The 17,351-nt window shown below is 40.7% G+C and overlaps 2 protein-coding genes across 6 annotated transcripts in view; one reads left to right on the forward strand and one right to left on the reverse strand.

Moving 5' to 3' along the window:
• The window catches only part of PSTPIP1 (proline-serine-threonine phosphatase interacting protein 1), a 469,822-nt gene that overhangs the window by 196,056 nt on the left and 256,415 nt on the right, over positions 1–17,351 (forward strand). The window lies entirely within an intron of this gene.
• The window catches only part of PEAK1 (pseudopodium enriched atypical kinase 1), a 113,982-nt gene that overhangs the window by 90,757 nt on the left and 5,874 nt on the right, over positions 1–17,351 (reverse strand). The window lies entirely within an intron of this gene.

The raw sequence follows: 17,351 nt of genomic DNA on the forward strand, positions 1-17,351 counted from the left end.
TCCAAAAAGCAGCAGCTAGTGCCTAAAGTTCCTGCATTTTCTTTAGGGGAGAAATTCAGTCCCTTCGCTCTTAAACTCTCATAAAAAGGCTGTAGTTGCTACAAGTGAGAGCATTTCAGGTTGGTCATTTTTTATGTAGCTCTGAGTTTGGACTGAGCCAATAGGATAACAAATTCACTAAGTCCATCTCCCATAGTAGCTAAGCGGAACTTGTGGGAAAATGGCACCTGACTGAGCATCTGGACAGAGCTGGCACCTGACGTGACCAATATATGGATATAGAACCACTGGTCTGGGGCTTGGAGCAAGCTGCTGTAGTGGCAGGGGGTTGGAACTGGCTTAGATTTATAGCCCCTTCAACCCAAACCAGTCTGGGATTCTATGATTTTATGCATATGTAGCAAACAAAGAAGGAAAGAAACAGAACTGAAAGTTACCAAAACACAACTGCTGCAGTGCATCATCTCAACAAATATTTACTGTCACAGCCAAATTTATTTGATGATATGTAGAGAATGTATTTGGCACATGAGAATGAAATCACTAAATAATCCTGCCAGCGTGTTTTTGAGACAAAGCTCCTTCTCTGTGAACCTGATGGTAAGCAGACAGGCTTTTTATTCTGATTGTCATTAACAACGCAAACCCAGTACAACTAACCATCACCTGCAACACATTCCCACTTTCCTGGTGAAAAATGAACCATTCCCAGCACTATGAACATGACCAAAATGATCTGACGGGCAACACAGCCTTGGACAAGGACCAGTTTTGAAGAGAGTGATTAGTTTGACAGGTTCCATGGTTGGTTATCTGCACAAGAAGGGTACAAGTGAGAGGGTGAACCGACAATGAGCAGTTTTCTCAGTTTATAAAAAATACTTTCTGTTCTTTTCCTAATTCCACAAAGATGAAAGGCTTCATATTTTGAATAGTGGGGAGCATTATTTTAAACCCCAAAAGCCTAATACAAAATGATCTTTCCAGAACTGCAAGACTACCTGCAGTACACTCAGAAGACAAATTCCACTCATGTTTCCCAGCATTAAAAAGCAGATGTTTTCTCTTGCATTAACAACAACTTGATTACAAGATAAATTTAGCCTCTGTGCAAAGAGAGGAGTGAACAGAATGGCTCCCTTAAGGCACAATGTATGAGAGCTATTGGCTCCATTGCTTTTTGATATGCTGTAGAGAAGGATGACAGAAAGAAAGAGCTTCCAGTTGTCACACTCCTCATCTGTCTAGTTCATAGATGGCTTTGTTCCACATGAGCTGCGTTACACCCCTTTGCTGTCCTTGTAACCTGCATCCTGCAGTCTGTGTGGTCTTGTCAGACTAGTTTAGAGAAAGAGTTTGGGGGTTTGAATTACTTGTTTTTTAAAACCTGGGATAGCAAGAGAAGGTCATTTCATTTAAAAACCCACAGGAATCAAGTAGGATCCCAAATATTCGCGTGTGAAGATAGACAGTTGAGTGGGATGTGGTGCGGAAATTTGGGGGTTGAATATTAGTTGATGTTGGGCAGAGGAAGATGCTGGCTTCCCACCAGTGCTTTTGCTAGATTGTTTTGCACAACTGCCTGTAGCACTGACTGCCCATTAAAATATTGAACTTGTGGAATTCATGGAGCAGGAGACAGACATCAGTGTAATAGGTCAGCAGCAAAAAAATATCAAAAGAGGAAGCAAATCTGTGTTTGGGCGTGGGAGAATAATGAGTAACTACCATGGGTACATTTAAATAGAAGAACTACATTTAGAGAAATAGTCTGCATTCAAGCATACAGGGAAAGAGGAGGAAAACAGAAAGAGATATAAATAAAGGGCAGAGGAATGAACAGAATGACGACCGATTGGGCAACAAAACCCATGCAAAGTGGACCATCTTGGAGAGATCTGATCTAGATTGCTAGGAATGCTTCAGCAAAGGACAGATAACGTTTACAACAGCACTCAGGACTTAAAATTCAAAGCATGCTGTTTCACTAAGCTCAAAATAACCATTTTAACCACATCCGAGATGTTGTCACAAATGCTACAGTTAGGCCATAAATTTTTCATTGCATTTTTAAACAAATTACTGCCTAGTCCTCAACTTTTGCTTTTAATGCAAATAAAAGCATCAGAAGTGTACACAAACCCTTCCAGAGTATGGGTAAACAATACTTTCTTTTGTGACAAAGTCAACTTGGAACACTGCCACCTCCCCACCCAACCTCCCCTCATCCTGCTGCTACTGCTCTGCAGGAGCACTGTACCCCTGGGTCAACTGACACACTGCCTATCCCAGGTACTAAGCTCACATCATTCCTGTGGCCTGCTTACCAGTGAAGCCCAGTTTCCAGCACACATGAGAGAGCAACAAATTTGTGATAAGCAGCCAGGAATGGCGACACGGTAAAGGAGATGGAAAAACACAAGTAACAACTCTCCTCAGTGATGCTGACAGCCTTCTGCATGGTGGCAGTGGAACTGATATGGATAAACACTAACGCAACTACATAAACATCACTTGTATCATTACCAGTGTTTTTGAGATCCATCTCCTGACCCAGCTATAGAAATACATGTACTAGCATAGCACAAACCCAAGAGTCGCGGGGCAGGAGGTGGTAGGGCAACTCTTTATGATGACTAACGCAATACATCCTCCATCATGCCAACCAAAGACAGATCCAGGGAACAACTGAAGGATTGCCTGGCTAGTGACAGCCAGAACCCATAGTACCACTTCCTTGTCTTCCAGCCCTGGAGCATGTTCTGTTTCCTTCTCCCATGCTCCCACCCTAAGTTCACGACTCAGATGAGCTGTTTCAGGGACAAAAGCTGACATAAGTCTCTAACAAAAGTTACAGTTAACAGAATTAACAGCTTACTCTTAATTCATTTTATTCAGTACAGGGACATTGTATAGGTCCCTCCCCCTTGCCACATTCCTGATGCCAGCCTGACTTCTTCCTTCCTGCTGGTGCTGATGATTATGAGCTTCCTCACCGAGCCACCTTGAATTGTGAACCTATTGCTAAAACTGTCTTTTCTTCACTGGATTCATTTTCTGCTGCTTTAACAAGTCAACTCAAGTTCAGTGGAGGGCCCACAGGTGCTGGTGACAGGGAAAGAAGCAGAAGCATGCAGCTGGGAGAGGAGGGAAGATAGAAGATAAAACCAAGCCATTATTTCTGTATTAATTTAGGTGCTGTTTCATGCCACAGCTGAGAGAAGGAAAGAAAATAAGATCTATAAAGAGAAAAGTACTGCTGCAGGGTAATTAAGACCTAGGAGTAAACATGCCAAATGGTGTTTGCCACATGACAACAAACAAATGTGAATCAGAATGTGAATCAGTGCTTGAGCAGAGGAAGGAATGTTTTCTCTGCTATTCAGGAAGCACTTCGATTGTTTGGGAAAGGTGTGAGTCATTAACTCCCGCATGTACAAGTGAGACATCCAAAGCTATAAATACCTGATGTGCTTCAAGGGCTCTTTGGGATGGAATTATGGAAAGCTACATGATTTTTTTTTCTAAGTTAGAGAAGCATGAATCCATGCATCATTTCACAGGCTTTGATTTCTTGTGTTTAGGCTCTTCTGAATTGCATTACCAAAGCATGACGAGCCATAACCTTGAAAGGACCCGTTTTCTTGCTTGTGATGCTTCGGGTAGCTGAACAGCTATTTGGGATACAAGATGAGAGGTGCACAGGACTTGACAGTAGGCAACAGTTTTGTATGTCTGACTTTGTAGGTTATAATAGGCACTAAATGAAATCACCTTTCTGATGGCAACCAAGAATCTCAGTGGCACAGTTGTGTGCCATTAAAACAATTCTCCTTCTCCGATTCCATGTCTGTTGCAGGAGGCCAGCATCAAGGCAGGAAGAAACTTTTACTGTGATCTTGAACTATTGATTTTTATAACAACTGTAGGGCTCTTCAGATTAGAACACACTCAAGCTCTTACTTAATTTGGTTGTAACTCCAAACAGAATTTAGTCCTTTTAAACACAGGTGGAAAGGCTGGTCAGACTTCAGAGGCAGTTTTCATTCTCAAGTGAAAATCACCACAGCATCACAGAGCTTCAGTGCATTAAGGTTATGAAGCCCTGGTGAAGGATTTGGTTCCTAAGCTAGACTTAGCCAGCCTGCCTGTTTAAAGGCTAATATTACTATAATAATCAAAGCCTGGATCCCATTCCTTCAGATACACAGCTTTAACATTTTGCCTACGAAAGTCATCAGGTGGAGATGCTATTAAACTCCTACACAATCCCTCTAGAGAAAAGTGTGTTTTCTCCATATGATGGGTACTTCAAAATGATTCTTGCAATGCCTTCAACCTTGGACAAAAGAACAGATTCCAAAGAATACTGAGGGACTGCGCATGAGCATGCTACAGGCGCCTTCCAGAATGGAACCATAAAATACCCCAAAAGCTCTGGTTAACCCAGGGGAAGCTAAGAAGTGATTGCACTTTACTCTGCTGGGGCTGACCAACTCCTGGGAAAACTGACTGCACAACAGCAAAAGGGCAAAGTGGGACTTAGGAGCCTGGGCACACGAGACTCATTCACTGACTCTGACCCCACATCTCAGAATAGGAATACACAAGAGGAACACAAAAAAACGTGCCTGGCTTTGTGTAAGCACATGGAAAGTATGATTTTACAGTATCATAAATATTTAATTACACTTTTATATCACTTTCTTAATTCAAGTGCCTTTAAAAATTCATATTAAAAATGCTTTAGAACTATATTTTTATTTTCCTTAATAAAAAGACTTAGGAAAGAAATACATTTATGAAGAACTTATTTCCCTATTACTTTATCTTCACAGAGATTGATCAGGTATCTTTACAAGCCAAAGCTATACAAGGTGACCTGTAAAACCTTTTTCTCCTTTAATAAAGAGTTTTTGGGGAAGTGAAGCTTGACTGCCCAGACTACTGCTCCAGTTGAAACACTGCAGTCTGCATTTAACCCGTGCTACACGGCTCACAGCTTCATTTCTGTTGGAAACCAGCAGACTATGAGGTGGTATTGCTTCCTCTGGTACTATGTTCCAAGTTTTGTTAAGTTCTGTCACTCAGTGCAGGCTTTCTGCTGTTGCACACTTCACATTACTGCCTTTTCAGAAAGTGAGCAAATTTCTATGCATTTGATAAAGAAGGCGGTTGTTTAAAAACCTCGAAGTCTGAAACAAACATTCCCACTTATTGCCCCAGAGCCAGTAAACCAAGAAAGACTGATGAGCTCATCATTAAAAGTTGCTGCATGCCAGAGCTGCCCAGACTGCAATGTGGTAACACAGAGAACCTCACAACTACAGCTTGATTTTCTATTGATGTATTTGTAAGTAGTCACCAGGGTAATGCTAATAATTCATGTAAAAAAAGGCATTTAAAGACCATGTTAAGAACTACCTTGTACCGTGCCATTTACAAATCTTATCTCTCGCATCATCCCAGGAAGCAGAAGCCAACAGCCACTGCACCGAGACCTGATGCAGTTGCCTTTGTGTAAGTGTCTGAAGGACAGTAAGGATTAAATAGCTATTGCTGTGAAGTCATGAGCTAAATTTGTAGCATGTTTCATACAGTGGTTCCCCAACATGGCAGCAATAAGAAAAAGCATCAGTTTGTCTTGCTTTCAAGAAGTCGAAGGTAGTGGTGGGGCTTTTCACACTGGAATCACAAATCACTCTACACTGTGCAATTTAAAAAGAATCTAGAGGATGCAGATTTTCCACAGCAGGGCCCTGTCAGGCTGCTCAGCCAGGAGCAATCTTCCATGATCTCCAACACACATTCTTGGACTAAAACACGCAGAGTGGAAAAAGCTAAATATGCAATGCAACAGACATACATGTATAAACCCATCTAAATGGGTTCCAGAGGAACATCTCTTAAAAAGTCTCATTCAAATGATGGCAACATATTCAAGTGGTTCTCAAAACAAACAACTGTAGAACCCTGCAAGAGAAAGGCATTTCTGGGTTTCTGCAATGAAGGTTTACTGTCAGACAGAGGAGGCAGAGCCAGTCCCTCTTCACTCAGCCTCACAACTTTTGTTTTAAAGCAGTGGCTTGATAGATTTTCCTACTGCATCCACGTATTGTTTTCTCACATTACCAGTCATCTGAGGAATGGAAAAAAATGCATCATTCCAGACTGGGCTGAAGGTATCAGTCAAGAAATAAAATGTTGTTCTTTGTTGCTGTCACAGACAGAGGGATTTATCAAGCTACTGTCTCTCAGTGAGAATATGGTGAATGTGCAAGCTCATTTCAGTGCAAAGTAAAGCACGTTAGACTTAAGATGTTTAAAACCCTGGCAGTGGTGTAAGCTATTCTGCTTCACTCTGCACTGAAATCAGCTAAGAGGTACTGCTGTAACCTGTGGTTGAGAGATGAATGAAAGGCAAGGGACAAATCCCCTTCATGGGCTGCAACCTGATCTAGACAGAATTTGTCAGTCTGCACAAACAGAGTAGAACTAAGTTGAGGGAATGTGGCTGGGAGGTACGAGAACTTCATAAACATCCAATTCAAAAACAAAAGTATAAATGTATTAAATATTCTGGAAAAAGAAAAATCTGGATTAGCTAATGACACACGCACAATGGTCAGCAATAGTTATCCACAAGGAGGATTTTGGGAACACAGCAGCACTTCAGGCTCTCAGCTTTGCCCTGCTCATTTTTGCTTTGATGTCAGTAAATTCTTCATCTTATTAGTTCAAGCTCTATCTTTTCATCAAACTTGTGTAATATATAATTTGGAAATGAGTTTCTTAGAGGGACAAGAGCTGTCAAAGATTAACCCGTATCAGATCAGCCTCAGCAAAGTGGTAACAGCTTAGGACAAGCCAGAGCCAAAGCTGGAATTTCAGAGCATACGTGCAAATTATTCTTTTTAGAAACCACAGTGTTGACATTACAAGGGAAGAAAAGACAGGAAAGATCCTATCTTCTGAGCCCTTCATCGAATTACTTCACAATTCACCCACTAAACCTATCCCTGGTTCCCATAAGAGACAGCAATCTGAGATGGAACAAGCTTGTGGGTTTTAGAGCATTAAGGGAGAAAAGAGAATGTTGCAACTAAATCTCTGGAGGATGTAGAAGCATTCAGAGATATTTTAAATATCAAAGTAATTTTATGGAATTCATCAGATATAAAAGAGGGGTCAGCTTGAAATTATCCCCAATCTATGTGCAAGATACACAAACCAGGAGCACAAACTATACGGTGTCTGCAAGTTCCTATGGTTTCTCTCAGTGAGCTTTCTTCAAAGTGATTGTAAAAGACATTAGATGCCAGTATTGAGGATGGTATCTGGTAGCTCTTAATCTATCCCAGCCTCTCATCTTCGAAGCAATTCCGTTTCTGTCTCAGTGTCTAATTTCCATTTTACACATCTTGTAATTGTGTTTGTCCTTTTGTCCTTTAAAGTTGACTTTTAAAAGATTCCCATCATTAACACACCTGCAAAGAACAAACAACTTGCTCCCTTTCTGGTCCTTTGGTTGAGATAAAATTCAGAAGGTTTTAATTATTTTTCCTCGCATGTTTTAGAAAGTTGGAAGTTGCTTTAAATTGCTCTTTTACAGAAAGTTGTGGGCTTGGACATCACTTTCTTCTGGAAGGGATGTATGCCTTGCAGAGGTTTCAGATCCTTCAACTGTAAGCTAAGTCACAGCATGACTTATTGTTCACTTTGTCTTCCATCAAGTCCTGGCTATTTTCAATCATACTCAAATGCTTACAGTTTCCCTTTGCACATTTAGGAACTCCTCTCAGCCCAGAAATCTTCCACATGGTTTCCAGAACTCCTTACTAAGATTTTGAAACATTCTGCTGCAGCCCATCTACCTTCTCTACAGAGGTCTCTTTTCACGTTCTTAATGGGTAACACCCAATCTTTCTCTTCTTAGGATATGGACATGCTAACGCTTTTTAACCTGTAAAACTAGAAGCTGGCAAATCCTTACCGAGATTAAAAAACCCGTGAAAAATAACTCCCACCACTGAGCTGTGCGTGTTTCATGATACACCCTTCGCTATACACAGGAGTATAAATAGCGTCCACAGCTGTGCAATTTATCCTTAGCCATTAAACGTCTCCACAGTCTTACAATTTCTAAAAGCGTCTGCGCTGCCTACAAATGAGCTGCATTAATATAAACAGCACAGGCACGGCCAGAGAGCCTATAAAACAAAAGCCCTAAGTACAGAACTAAACTCAACTTGAAAGTGTCACCTTCCGAGTTCAGAAATAAGAGCTTGTTACAATTTCACAGCTGATCAATTTGCCAAGAACACTTTCCAATGTTTTGATCCCACAGTCTCAAATTCCTGGTTTATATTCCTTAGGGAAACCAAGAGCTTGTTTGAATAGAACACAGCCAACGGAGCTGGTTGTGCTCTGTGCTCTGACTCCTCAGCTTATGCACTGGAGATACTTTGCATCCCGCTGAACTCCGAGAATAGCTTCACCAATCCACCCCACAGCCTCCTGATAGAGGAGATGATGAAATAGCCTGGAAAGCCTGACAGACTGAAACAAAGGCTCAGTCTAACAGCTAGGCACAGCAACATAATTGAATGTGGGTTCATTGTCTCAGGTCCCAAACAAACATGCTCATCCTACAGACAATACTATTAAATGAACCAAGACTGTTCACATGCAGCACTTGCAGGGGACTAAGTGAGACTAAAATAAACTGTACATTGTATCTTATCTCCATTTTAAGAATGAGCAAGTTTCTTAACCTCTTTGTCTCAGTTTCCAAGGCTACAACTGAGGCACGACAAAGACAGGAAGAAAAACCAGATATTTTTTGGCTCCTAGTTTTTCTTTTCTTCTCTTTGCTGTTCAGCCATCTTCTCTTCCGAAGCTGTAGGCTTTAGTTATTTAAGCACACATAGTATTCTGTGCAGCCTGGGGTTTTGGTGATTCTAATCAGCTTTCCTTTTTGCAAATCTGGCCAATCATTTGCTGACTAAACTTGATCTCTTCTTGCTTATATGCACTTGGAAATAACCAAAGAAACAATACCCTGAGCAGCACGAGCTGGGGAAAGGACACATTCCTATAACAAAGTTAAACTCAACTATTGTTAAAGGTATCCAAACGATGGCAGAGAAGACAGGAAGCCCCGTTCAAAGTGGAAATCAAAGCCATTCTTTTGTAAAATTTCGGGAAAAACTTTGAAAACTGGCATTTTCTACTTTTCTCCCCCAGAATGTCTTTGTTCACTGCTAAAGGAAAAAACAAAGCATCAGGAAACGAAGTGATGTCCCTCCTCCGCAGAGAAGTAATGCAGTCTCCTCCCCCTTCCAAAGGGGATCACAGTTTGCCAGCTTTGGCAGCCACTGTAGTATTCAAAATAGAAATGAATCCCAAACTGTGATTTGGCAACCAAGCGCTGACTATTCAGCCAGCCTGTTTCCCCCTCTTTTCCACTTCCTTTCTACCATTCTATTAATATCTAGAGAAGCTTTCAAACACCTCGGAGATTAAACGCACGCGCAGCCACCATCCAGACAAAGAGCCCCATGAACTTTAACACATATGCAACACATGAATCAGACAGACCTGGCTTTGTAAAGAGAGTGTTCCTTGTATGGCCAGTTCCCAGGCTGCTGCGACATGTCAAACAGCTGCTCTTATCCTTACATACAGCTTGAGCTTGAAGGGAGGCACCCTATATGCCTTCCTAAACCTGGAAGCACCAGCTCATTTCTCCCTGTTGATTTGTCCCTAGTAAAAGCCAACACTAGCAAACTTTCTAACAGGTCCCATCAATTTTTCAGCATGCAGAGGCAGAACTAAGATTGCCATAACATAAGTTTTCGCCTACAATAATGTCAATCTGAGAATCCAGAATGATATTTTACAGGTATTTCAAGGAGAGCATGAAACGCTGTTGAAAGAAAATATCAGGGCAAAAGATGGTAGATGAATCAGACCCAGAGCCTCCACAGGGATACCCAAATGTACTGCCAGAGTGACTTGTGCTAGCTGGAGTCAGCATGCAAGAAACTCCTCCCAAAACAACTGCTCTGGAAAAAAACGGATTTAATATGAAACACAGCTTGGCACAGGGTGGGAGCAGAAAGCCAGCTGTCACAGATGATTGAAGCAGTAACAGAAAGCAGGGTTTACTAACACAGGTAGGAAGCTAGAGGGGAGAAAAAATACCCACTTTGGCTTTAAAATGCTTTGAAGGAGAGGAGCAGGTCCTGTGGCAGGTACACCCACTATTTCAGTGGCCTCAAATCTTTAAAACCACTGGCTTCTCACTAACTAGGAAGCATAGGATATAAGTTGAATCCATCTTATGCATTCACAGACTACAAGCAGCCAAGTAATTCTGAACTGACAAACGTGGATGCCACCCAGCAGACCAGTTCCCATAGTGCATTCGATTTCTATGATGGGCAAAGTGTCTTTAATAGGTTTATGAAATCTTTACATGACCAAAACATTCCTATTCAGTAGCTTGCAACATACCTGCAGAAAATTTCAGGACCAAAATACTTTCAAAGACTAGAGAAACTTCCTATGCATTTTTAAGCAACATTTTGTCTTCCATGAGTTTTAAGTTTCATAATCCAATCCCGAGGCCTTTCTAAAGTCATTTCTGTTTTGCTATCAATGAAGCTGTCCAAAGGCAGCATCAGAAAGACCCAAAGATTGATTTCACAGATCATTGGTCCAGGCAGTGTTTGTAAACTGCTGACCCAAACCTGTGGAGAATTGCCAGGTCCTTGTGGATCAAGACTTACCGCTTGCTGAACAATTGAGACTGACTTGAAAAACAAGGTTAGCCTGGCAGTTTTTCCTAAAGAATTCAAGATTTCAGGCTAACTGAGTCATATTAGCCCACACAAGCAAATCTGCACATTGTTCTGATCTTCCCCTCCCTCAAAATGCCTCGTGTTCTCAGTACAATACTACTGCAGAAATAATTCAGGACTTGCCAAAAGCTCCCACCACACTCTAATTACAGCACTCCTATTCTGTGTATTCTTGTAGCAAACAAAACCTCAATCAGCCTGCTAAAAAACAGCCAGTACTTCAAAAATCTCCAACGCAGATTAAGAAATAAATCTCTGCCATGAAGTATTAGCCAGATCAGCCTACTTCAGAACCTCATTTTCTCGCTGCAAGATAAGACTGTGGTGCACGCATGAAAGCTGCTCTGCAAAAGAAATGACAAAGGTATCAACTATTTTCACCCAGTTATTTTAATGCAGATTGCTGTTATTTAATGTCTCAGATAACTTAATGGTCATTCCACTTTGCCTTTTTGGCTGCTGTTTTCAACTGATTCAGCTCCAGGAGCCAGGATGTTTGCATTGTCCGTGATTTTGGCACAGTCAGCATTCTGTTGGGAACACTAAGCTTTATTTTAGACTTCAGTGTACTTTACAGAAGAGTTAAAAAGTAATAATATGTCATTCTGCCAATCACACTCATCTTATCAAGCGTTAGTCAAGACCTGACAAGACTTGAATGCATTTTACTGTTTAGCCTGTTTGAATGCATTTTACTGACAGCCTGTTTGATCCCTTGTCACAAGCAATGGAAGAAGTGATCTTGAGGCCAACGATGAAACTTGTAAAAATGAGGCTTCCTTAAAAAGGATTTATTCAGTCTCTGACTTCAAGTTTAAAGGCAGGATCTTCACTGCTCTAAAACCAGCAAACCCATTTTTCTGGGCACTCTTCTCCTATCTTAAAACTGACATTTCTATTAAAACACTCTGAAAACTAAACAACTGAGCATCATCCTAGTCTCCAAGTTTTCCTATTGCTGAACAATACAGAGATTAATTCCAAAGATTACTCCCAAATCACATGCTAACTTCAAGTATTCAGCCATGCAAAAAGTAACTGCTCATCAGCAAGTTTGACTGCAAGCTTCTGATTTGCAGTGCAGCTTCTCCAACTCACAGACAGAAATATTTAACTAGCAAAAGGAACGCTTGCTCTGAACAGACCATAACACATGACCTGGCATGTGCTTTGACAGCAAGTTACACAAGAAAGATGACAATACAACACAGTTACACAAACAAAATGTAACAGTGCCAGGATAAGCCTCTAGAAATACACTTTGTGATGCGAAGCCATAAATCTTCACTATTTGAACTAAAGACTTGAAGCTCTTAGAAGGAATAGCCTAGCTCAGCCTAATGGCTGAGGTCAAAGAGATACCCATACTGTATTATGGCAACTGAATAAATATTTACCAGAGCTGTTTTCAGAAGGCTGGGTTAGCAAAGTGAGTAATACCCAGAGTGTGTTCTGGGCCCTCTTTTTGGTTACAGCTGGAATAGTTGTCTTCAGGCAAGCTTTTAGTTCTCTTATCTGTTAAATCAGGAGATGATGGAGTTGGGGGTTTGATTGGAGATAACTGAATAAGCCATTTCACTCTCCTGTCTCTCTGCTTCTAATGTATAGCCAGCTGGGATGATCACTGAATGTCTTCTCACTTTGAAGGAAAAGAGATTAGCAAAGATCAGACCAGATTTCTGGAAGGAGATGGGAACTTTAGTCATGCCCCATCCAGTGAAACGCTAGCTACATACGCTGCTGTGTGTGGTAATCACCCTTAACCTTCTACTGCACTAGTCTGCAGATAAAAATGGGCTCTTCCTGAAATATGAATATAACTGGAGATTTAACAGTACTTCCTAAAACAGTATCAATAGCCACTTCAACATAAATATGTCTTTAAGACATTCATGTTCACATCCAGTCAAATTTGAGCTCAGACACAGTTCTCAGTAGGAAAAGAACATAAACATGTCTCCTCCTTCAAGTAAAGTTTGCAGAATGCATTTCTTCCTAACAGTTCTTCCCTAAAAAGCTGGGTTAGAATTATAAATCTTTTCTTAACCTATGCATTTCAAAGCAACACAATGTAGAATGATCATGTCTGTCCAAGATCTTCATGGCCAAAGATAATTCCAATCAGAGAGTCCTCTTCAACTACCAAAGGAAATTATGTACCTTCACTTTCACAAATACTAGAATGAATCTGTTAGCAACTTTCTATAAGCCTATAACTACATTATTAAACGTAAGATATAAATTAGCAGAACTTGGTGTATGGAAGTGCCAGAAATGACTAGCTTACAGAACCAAACCACAAAATAAACCACAGCTCCTAAAGCTGCTTTTTCAGTTCAAGGACTTTATCCCCTGCAAAACAGGCACAGTCAGTTTTCTAAGTCATAGCCTTTTTGCCAGATACCAGATTGGTGCCTTCAGCCCCAAGTCTGCTTTGTCCACTAGCCTCTAATTATGAGGTGAAAGAAGAAAAAGAGCAGAGAAAATAAGTAATTTGAACAAAAGTTGCAAAACCTAACAGCTTCCAGGTTGTGCCGAAATACCCCCAGAAAGTTATAATCTTGCACAGAGAAAGACCCAATGATCTGGAATTCTAAAAGTACTAAAGAAAGTATTTTCTACTCCGAAGGCTGCATATTGAAGCCTCCCATAGGAACTAGGGGGGACTACAGGTCTTACAGAGCTAGAAGACAGGAACTCTTCTCAGGTTTTACAGCAAATAAAGCAGCAAATACTTTACTAAACCCAAACCAAAAACCTGAGCTCATGCTCAAACATTAAAAACATAAAAGTTATGTCATAAAAAGCACAAAGCTCCAGAGTTGCTCATCTGAAAAATATGCAAAAAAAACCCTTCAAAAAGACCCACTTATTCCAACACTTCTTAAAGAGGCAGAAGAGATTATGTTCCCTCTGTTTTCACATTGGGTACAGCTTTTCCAAAAGGAAATGCTTATCACAGGTCCCAGCATCGCCTGGGCAGGGTTGCACCAATTTGCAAAGCAGCGTTTAGAAAGACAGATATCTTTATTATGAGAAGTCTTCCCTTTTCTCTCTCATGGGAAAAATAAAGAAAGCAGACTTTATATTTCAGTATTTTTTCCCTTATACTAAAGGCTAGGTTTCTGATTTTTCAGGTACTGCTCAATTAATTCCAGGAATCATACCCCTTTTGCTCTCTGCATGCTTTCTGCTCTTAAATGACACTGTCATGTCCACCCAAGGATATGGAAGTGATGAGTTACTGCAATGTACAGCGTGTTACTTATCAGCCTGAGGAAGGCAACTTGTGATGATACGATTGTCCATTCTCCTTGTACTTTCTAAGCGTTCAGAACAGAAACTGAGCTTTAGTTCATCTGTCAGACTAACAAAGAGAGTTTCTTTTGTGGTGTGACGACTCTTCCTTCTAAACCAGATCATAAACCCACCACCAAGAAAAAGCCAAGCATGCTCAAGAAAAACCATTAGAGGTACAGACTGACGGCTGCAAATCCTAGAATTGATCTTCCCTGCAGAACAATCACCCCTGAAACTTCTGGGAGAGCTCACAGAATAACAGTGATGGAAAAAAGCCCTTTGAACCATGTGGCAAAATCAAGTTAAAAGCAGCTGCGACCTACAGATGCTTAAGTTACAGGCATTTTGTAAACTGGCAGGAAGAAGCCAAATAAAAATTGCAAGGAACTCTCTATTGCCTTACGGTCACAAAAAGGAGAGAAATAATGTTTTAAGTCTTATCAAAAGTGTTCTCATATCACCTGAAGTACAAGGTGGAATGGACAAGTATCTTGCTTGTTACAAGCAGGAGAAACCCAAGAAGCCATATCCAGAGAGAGACTGACTTTGATACAGACTGTGCTGATGAACACTCCTCTGTAGTGTGCACACCAAAAAGTAATAACACTCTGATCTGGGGAAAAGCAGAGCATATATTTGTTTAGAAAATGACACTGATTCTCAATTATTTCACTTGTTCAGTATTTGGTTTTTTACCCACAACTCGGCTATTTGCATTCAGCACAATCACCGCAACAATGAACCAAAACTGGCTTCCGATTCTTCCAATGCATTTTCAACAGTCTTTGTGATTATTGTTTGATGGGAAACGTACACCAACTCTTTCAGGCAGCACAAGAAGAACATGTCCATGTTAGGCATATTATACAATTTCAGGGACTACTGGTTGAACTTCTAACCCTCTCTCAGGAAGCAGCGCTTGCCACTGAAGACATTATTCACCATGTGAATTAATATTCCCTTCTGTGTTCTACAGATTATACTTGGATTGGATGTTTAACTCTTGTATGAAGGCACCCAAAGTCAGCTTTCTATGTAGGCAGATGGTGACTTCATATGCATATAACTACAGGTACTTGACTCTGGAAAGAAAACAATTGTGTAACATTTGAAATCTTAAGAAATCTAAATCCCACCTATGTTTAAATGCTGCTGCTTTGGTATTTCACCTGTTCACTGTTACTTCCCATAAGAATTATTAGTGTATGCACATCAACTGCCCTGGCAGTTGTGTAGGAATATTTGAGAAATACCATTACACAGCCTCTTCCATAATCTCCTCTGCAGGGGGTTGAGCAGAACCCCCCCGATAACCCATGCTGGTTATCTTGTTTTAACATGCTTCTATACAACACCGTTTCTCAGTCCGCAAATGCGTCTTCAAAAGGTCTGTCTGTTGCTATCTCCATTGTTCAGGAATAGCTCTGTTGATTTATGCTGATAAACAAAGATAATGTACAGCCATAAGCCACGAAGTCAATCTGCAAAGGACAGAGTAGGAAAAAAGCCTGCAATGCTGTCACCATTATGCACTACAGAGAGAAATTACAGCCTTGTAGAAAAAATAAAGGGGGTGGTGGTGGTAAGAGCCTGGCTTATATTTTTTTTAATTACAATGCCCCACTTCTTGCTATTTGCACTATGATACAATCTAGTATGATTTGCAATACTGTATTTAAAGAAGGTATTTACTGAATACCATACTGATGCTGAGAGTCAATACCAATCAGAAAGGAACCTGATTCAGCTTCTCTCTTTGGAAGCAACTGCACAAACAAATGAAACAATCAAACCCTTCTCACATTCCAACAAGCAGAAAAACAGATAATTACACAGAACACAGGAGAACTCACCATGACCAAAGCTCCAGTGCAGCTGAGGAATCTCCCTCTAACCACTTTGCAATCTCACCTTAAACCTGCAAGGCTGTTGCGGGAGGTTTTTCATGGCAACTGTTACTAACAGTATCTCTCTATCAATTGCTAGAAACAGGTACTTTATATACCAGCCTGAAACATCCCTTCTGAGGTACCAGTTTCTGAGCAATTCTCTTAAAAGAGCCACCTCTGGAAGAGATAAGTGGGTTAAACTTGTAAGGAACCATGACCCAGCACCCTGCCTGCCAACAGGTTCATGGAGCAAGATGACAATTACGATACTGCAGCCAGAACTAATACAGATTACAGGGTAAATGAAATGTACATTAAGCTCTGCTTGTACTGACATTTTCTCTATCAGGGATACTGCCTTTGCTCTACAAGAAATAATTACTATGCAAAATTCTTAAGCACAGGAGCACTTTAAGCTTCAGCAAGCTTTGTCCTAACACACCTTTGTTTTCTGCACGTCCCAAGCAATCTTTTCTAGCCAGAGATAGTGACCTTCAAATGTGAGCCTGCCCCTTTTTAGGAAGGCCTGCCATAATCCTGTCAAAACTTTGCTGTTATAATCGAAAAGAGACATTACTGGCAGCTTCACTGGCAGCAGAGCAGGTTTGAGGCTTTCTTGCTCAGAATCTGATATTCCATTGCTTTAAACTTCCAAATTCAACCCAACCAACCAAACAACAAAACACAGAGTATGAAAATACAATTTTATAGCTAGAAAGCTCTAAAATAATGGCCATTTATGCCCTGGATGTATATTTAACACCAAGTTCAGCGAGTCATTCCGCTGACTACAAACTGTTGCCGGATCGAAGCATGTGTAACTGCTCATGCTGAGGGTTTTCACATGCCCCACATTCTCTACATCTTTACTATGAGCCATCTTCCTGCTTCTAAAAACCGAGAATGTCTACAGTTTACAGTACAAAAGTCATTAAATAAACCATCTTCTTCAAAGATCATTCCAAACAGTAGGAGTCACAATCCTTAACCATATAGTTACAGACATAAAAGTTCAAGACTGGGGAATATTGTGCAACCTGTTTTTAAGGAAAACTACCCAATCTGGATGAGGGAGGCAGAGAACAACAATTAGCGAGGTTTAAAGCAAATGGAAAAACAATTACTCAACATGATTTATTCCTCCACGGAAAACTTCTATACTGATATTTATTCTCTCTGAGCTTGTCCATATTTGCATTAAACTTCCAAGTTTATTAAAGCAATACTGATGTAATCCTGAGCCTTTACAGAGAGAATCAGCGATTTTTAACAGGACTTCAAGCAGGTTCTAGGGTTA

The sequence above is a fragment of the Pezoporus flaviventris genome, unplaced genomic scaffold (assembly GCF_033815535.1).
Source record: "Pezoporus flaviventris isolate CSIRO_AGI_PZ_B2104156 unplaced genomic scaffold, CSIRO_AGI_Pfla_v1 ptg000006l, whole genome shotgun sequence".
Classification (NCBI taxonomy): domain Eukaryota; kingdom Metazoa; phylum Chordata; class Aves; order Psittaciformes; family Psittacidae; genus Pezoporus; species Pezoporus flaviventris.